Source organism: Oncorhynchus masou, unplaced genomic scaffold (assembly GCF_036934945.1).
Source record: "Oncorhynchus masou masou isolate Uvic2021 unplaced genomic scaffold, UVic_Omas_1.1 unplaced_scaffold_1887, whole genome shotgun sequence".
NCBI lineage: Eukaryota > Metazoa > Chordata > Actinopteri > Salmoniformes > Salmonidae > Oncorhynchus > Oncorhynchus masou.
Window position 1 is genome coordinate 89,572 of NW_027008388.1, and position 6,398 is coordinate 95,969.

The window sequence follows — 6,398 nt, forward strand, 5'->3', positions numbered from 1 at the left end:
CAGCTCACACTTCTCTCCAGAGAGCCCTCCTCACCTCTCTCACGACACGCAGATCCCTTCCTCCAGAGAGCAGCCAGAGAGCAGTGTGTCCCTCTCAGTGGGAAGTGTCTCTTTCTCTCTGTCTCTTTCTCTCTGTGTCTCTCTCGCTCTCTGTGTCTATGACAGGACTGGAAGGCTCTGTGTGGTCTGTGTCTCTCCTCTCTGGTGTCTCTCTGAGAGACTCTGTGTGTCTCTCAGGTCTTCCTGGACTGGAGAGGAGAGACTCTCTGGTCAGTTTCTTCTGTGGACTCTCTGTGTGTGTCTCTCTCTCTCTCTCTGTCTCTCTCAGGACTGGTGTCTCTCTCTCTCTCTGTGTCTCTGTCTTCTCTGTGTCTCTCTCTCTCTCTCTCTGTGTCCCTCTCTCTCTCTGGACTGTGTGTGGAGAGACTCTGTGGGTCAGGACTTCTCTGTGTCTCTCTCTGTGACTCTCTCTCTGTGTCTCTCTCTCTCTCTCTGTGTCTCTCTCTCTCTCTCTGTGTCTCTCTCTCTCTCTGTGTGTGTCTCTCTCTCTCTGTGTGTGTGTGTGTATCTCTCTCTCTCTCTGTGTCTCTCTCTCTCAGGACTCTCTCTCTCTCTGTGTCTCTCTCTCTGTCTCTCTCTCTCTGTGTCTCTCTCTGTGTGTCTCTCTCTGTGTCTCTCTCTGTGTGTGTGTCTCTCTCTCTGTGTGTGTGTGTGTCTCTCTCTCTCTCTCTCTCTCTCTCTGTGTCTCTCTCTGAGAGACTAGTGGGTCAGGACTTCCAGGAATGGAGAGGAGAGACTAGAGGGTCAGGACTTCCAGGACTGGAGAGGAGAGACTAGAGGGTCAGGACTTCCAGGACTGGAGAGGAGAGACTAGAGGGTCAGGACTCCAGGACTGGAGAGGAGAGACTAGAGGGTCAGGACTTCCAGGACTGGAGAGGAGAGACTAGAGGGTCAGGACTTCCAGGACTGGAGAGGAGAGACTAGAGGGTCAGGACTTCCAGGACTGGAGAGGAGAGACTAGAGGGTCAGGACTTCCAGGACTGGAGAGGAGAGACTAGAGGGTCAGGACTTCCAAGACTGGAGAGGAGAGACTAGAGGGTCAGGACTTCCAGGGCTGGAGAGGAGAGACTAGAGACTATTCTAAAAGAAAGTGAGCATTGAGGATAACCTCTGCTTCCTTAGTCCCCCTGTCTGGCCTGGGCTTCCCTGGGCCTCCCCCTCACCTCTCTGGGCTTCAATGGGCCTCCCACTCACCTCTCTGGGCTTCCCTGGGGCCTCCCCCTCACCTCTCTGGGCTTCCCTGGGGCCTCCCCCTCACCCCATCTTGGCTTCCCTGGGGCCTCCCCCTCACCCCATCTTGGCTTCCCTGGGGCCTCCCCCTCACCCCATCTTGGCTTCCCCTGGGGCCTCCCCTCACCCCATCTTGGCTTCCCTGGGGCCTCCCTCACCCTCCTGGCTTCCCTGGGGCTTCCCCTCACCCCTCTGGGATTGTGACTCAGTTCTCCCCTCCTGTGTGCTTACTCACCCCCCCTGTAGTGTGTGGACGTGCTCACAGTGGGTTGTGAGGATACCCATAGAATCTCTAGTTATTGTATTTCTGTGGGGATCCCCCTCTTTACAGCTCTGCAGCTCACCATCATGGGAATAGAGCAGAGAGAATGTGGAGGTTTCACTCTTCTGGTCTGGTCTGGCCTGTTCTGTTCTGTCTGTTCTGGTCTGCTCTGTTCTGTTCTCTGCTGTGTTCTGTTCTGCTCTGTTTTGGTCTGTTCTGGTCTGTTCTCTGCTGTGTTCTGTTCTGCTATGTTTTGGTCTGTTCTGTTCTGTTCTCTGCTGTGTTCTGTTCTGCTATGTTTTGCTCTGTTCTGGTCTGTTCTCTGCTGTGGTCTGTTCTGTTCTCTGCTGTGTTCTGTTCTGTTCTCTGCTGTGTTATGTTCTGTTCTGTTCTCTGCTCTGTTCTGGTCTGTTCTCTGCTGTGTTCTGTTCTGTTCTGTTCTCTGCTCTGTTCTGGTCTGTTCTCTGCTGTGTTCTGTTCTGCTCTGTTCTCTGCTCTGTTCTGTTCTGTTCTCTGCTGTGTTCTGTTCTGCTCTGTTCTCTGCTCTGTTCTCTGCTGTGTTCTGTTCTGCTCTGTTCTCTGCTCTGTTCTGTTCTGTTCTCTGCTGTGTTCTGTTCTCTGCTGTGTTATGTTCTGTTCTCTGCTCTGTTCTGTTCTGTTCTCTGCTGTGTTCTGTTCTGTTCTCTGCTGTGTTCTGTTCTGGTCTGTTCTCTGCTCTGTTCTGTTCTGTTCTCTGCTCTGTTCTGTTCTGTTCTCTGCTGTGTTCTGTTCTGGTCTGTTCTCTGCTCTGTTCTGTTCTCTGCTCTGTTCTGTTCTGTTCTCTGCTCTGTTCTGTTCTGTTCTCTGCTGTGTTATGTTCTGTTCTGTTCTCTGCTCTGTTCTGTTCTCTGCTGTGTTATGTTCTGTTCTGTTCTCTGCTCTGTTCTGTTCTGTTCTCTGCTGTGGTCTGTTCTGTTCTGTTCTCTGCTGTGGTCTGTTCTGTTCTGTTCTGTGCCGTGGTCTGGTCTGTTCTGTTCTCTGCTGTGGTCTGGTCTGTTCTGTTCTCTGCTGTGGTCTGGTCTGGTCTGTTCTCTGCTGTGGTCTGTTCTGTTCTGTGCTGTGGTCTGGTCTGTTCTGTTCTCTGCTGTGGTCTGGTCTGTTCTGTTCTGTGCTGTGGTCTGGTCTGTTCTGTTCTGTGCTGTGGTCTGGTCTGTTCTGTGCTGTGCTGTGGTCTGGTCTGTTCTGTGCTGTGGTCTGGTCTGTTCTCTGCTGTGGTCTGGTCTGTTCTGTTCTCTGTTCTGTTCTGTTCTGTTCTCTGTTCTGTTCTGTTCTCTGCTGTGGTCTGGTCTGTTCTGTTCTGTGCTGTGGTCTGGTCTGTTCTGTTCTGTGCTGTGGTCTGGTCTGTTCTGTTCTGTGCTGTGGTCTGGTCTGTTCTGTTCTGTGGTCTGGTCTGTTCTGTTCTCTGTTCTGTTCTGTTCTGTTCTCTGTTCTGTTCTGTTCTCTGCTGTGGTCTGGTCTGTTCTGTTCTGTGCTGTGGTCTGGTCTGTTCTGTTCTGTTCTGTTCTCTGTTCTGTTCTCTGTTCTGTTCTGTTCTCTGTTCTGTTCTGTTCTCTGCTGTGGTCTGGTCTGTTCTGTGCTGTGGTCTGGTCTGTTCTGTTCTGTGGTCTGGTCTGTTCTGTTCTGTTCTGTTCTCTGTTCTGTTCTCTGTTCTGTTCTGTTCTCTGCTGTGGTCTGGTCTGTTCTGTTCTGTGCTGTGGTCTGGTCTGTTCTCTGCTGTGGTCTGGTCTGTTCTCTGCTGTGGTCTGTTCTGTTCTCTGCTGTGGTCTGGTCTGTTCTGTTCTCTGCTGTGGTCTGGTCTGTTCTGTTCTCTGCTGTGTTCTGGTCTGTTCTGTTCTCTGCTGTGGTCTGGTCTGTTCTGTTCTGTGCTGTGGTCTGGTCTGTTCTGTTCTGTGCTGTGGTCTGTTCTGTTCTGTGCTGTGGTCTGGTCTGTTCTCTGCTGTGGTCTGGTCTGTTCTGTTCTGTTCTGTTCTCTTCTCTGTTCTGTTCTGTTCTCTGCTGTGGTCTGGTCTGTTCTGTTCTGTGCTGTGGTCTGGTCTGTTCTGTTCTGTGCTGTGGTCTGGTCTGTTCTGTTCTGTGCTGTGGTCTGGTCTGTTCTGTTCTCTGTTCTGTTCTGTGCTGTGGTCTGGTCTGTTCTGTTCTGTGCTGTGGTCTGTTCTGTTCTGTTCTCTGTTCTGTTCTGTTCTGTTCTCTGTTCTGTTCTGTTCTCTGCTGTGGTCTGTTCTGTTCTCTGCTGTGTTCTGTTCTGTTCTCTGCTGTGTTCTGTTCTGTTCTCTGCTGTGTTCTGTTCTCTGTTCTCCGTTCTGGTTTGTTGTGGTCTGTTCTGGTCTGCCACAACACCCCTAGGGAGGCAGCCCAGGATGCTGTAGCGAGACACCACCAGACGTTTAACATTGTAACACACAGACAGACACTGACATCAAAACAGCCATCAGTAGGTGTGGGAGAGGAGAGGTAAAAGTGGCTTAGTGGATATAATCATGTGTTAGACACACCTGGAGCCTGACTGGTGCTGTGCCACTGCACACGCCACGGGGCCTCGTAACACCGTGTGTGTCTGACTGGTGCTGTGCCACTGCACACGCCACGGGGCCTCGTAACACCGTGTGTGTCTGACTGGTGCTGTGCCACTGCACACGCCACGGGGCCTCGTAACACCGTGTGTGTCTGACTGGTGCTGTGCCACTGCACACGCCACGGGGCCTCGTAACACCGTGTGTGTCTGACTGGTGCTGTGCCACTGCACACGCCACGGGGTCTCGTAACACCGTGTGTGTCTGACTGGTGCTGTGCCACGGGGCCCCGTAACACCGTGTGTGTCTGACTGGTGCTGTGCCACGGGGCCTCGTAACACCGTGTGTGTCTGACTGGTGCTGTGCCACTGCACACGCCACGGGGCCCCGTAACACCGTGTGTGTCTGACTGGTGCTGTGCCACTGCACACGCCACGGGGCCTCGTAACACCGTGTGTGTCTGACTGGTGCTGTGCCACGGGGCCTCGTAACACCGTGTGTGTCTGACTGGTGCTGTGCCACGGGGCCCCGTAACACCGTGTGTGTCTGACTGGTGCTGTGCCACGGGGCCTCGTAACACCGTGTGTGTCTGACTGGTGCTGTGCCACTGCACACGCCACGGGGCCTCGTAACACCGTGTGTGTCTGACTGGTGCTGTGCGACGGGGCCTCGTAACACTGTGTGTGTCTGACTGGTGCTGTGCCACGGGGCCCCGTAACACCGTGTGTGTCTGACTGGTGCTGTGTCACGGGGCCTCGTAACACCGTGTGTGTCTGACTGGTGCTGTGTCACGGGGCCCCGTAACACCGTGTGTGTCTGACTGGTGCTGTGTCACGGGGCCTCGTAACACCGTGTGTGTCTGACACAAATGCACACTGACATACTGAGGTAGTTGGGGATTCATTACCACCCCCCCACAACTTCTGCCGGTGTCATGGCAACAGGGAAACAGATACATCCCTAGAGCTCAGACCCGGTTGTGTCAGTCCACAGGTGAGGTGGCAGCCACGGGCACGGGTACGGTAAGCCCAACCCACCACCACACTCCTCCTTTCTTTCCTCTCTCTTTCAACAGCGAGATGAGCAGGCCACAGCTGTCAGCGGCCATGACACCAGACAGAGGAAACATGTCAGAGTGGGTTTGTGTTTTCTGAGAGACAATAAATTGGCCGACATGGCGTCACCACGTCACACAAAGGACAGCCACTCCCGAGTCTCTCGGCAGCATTTGCACAGAAGACAAGATAGAAAACAGAGCCTCCTCTCCTCTGGCTCAGCACTTTGACAGTGTCTTGCTGTGTAATGTTCTGTCTGTTAACGACGTGGTTGTAAACACTCCTTCCCTTCACCTTTCTCTCTCCCATCTGCCTGTTTGCTTTCGCTCCGCAAATGTGAGACTAGCGCCGTAGCCACGGCAACACCACAATGGCCCTCAGCTGTAGAGTGAGAGCGTGTCTCTATTATGTACTAATAGCTTAATGTCTGTGGGTGTGTGTTTTATGGTATGTCCTATAATTACAAGTGCAACTTGTATGACAATTAAGCTTAACTTAACCAACACTCCTTTCAACTCCTCTCTGCCACAGTGAAGTCATTGTGAGTGCCAAGCACAATATCAGTGTCCACATCTTCAAGGGGATCCACCATTCTCTCTCTCTCTCTCTCTCTACTGACCAGAGTGGTGACTTTGAAGATTATTTATATTTGATTTTTTTTTACTGCTTTTTGGTCCAAGTCAAACCTCTCACTCTTTTGCACAAAACTCTCTAATGTTGGAAGGATCAAAAACACAAAAGTTGTTCTCAACTTTTGAAGTTTATTTTAAAAAGCATAGCATCTGAGTCTGCAATTTAACTATTATTTTTTAACTCTACTTTATCTTAGCATCACCGCTGCCCAATGTGCTCATATGACATTTTCCCCTTACATGTCTAAAAACCAACGAGCTAAACTGATATCAAAAACAGTTAGTCCAACAAGCATGATCACTGTGGCTGCTGGCTAACCTTCACACCATCTGTGTGATGACTGGGTCTCTGAAGTTCATGTCAGAGTATTTGATCATTTTTATTTAACCTTCATTTCCACAGGTTTTTCTCATAGAGATAACATCTACTTTTCAAGGGAGACCTGGTCCGACAGCAGCAAGAGAACCAACGTTTCACAAAAAACTACTTACATACACTAACACAACATTGAACAAAACTATAGACACACATACAGTACAACAATTACATATTACGTAAAGAAACACAAAATGTCATAACTAAAAAACAGCAGTCCTAAAGACAATTACA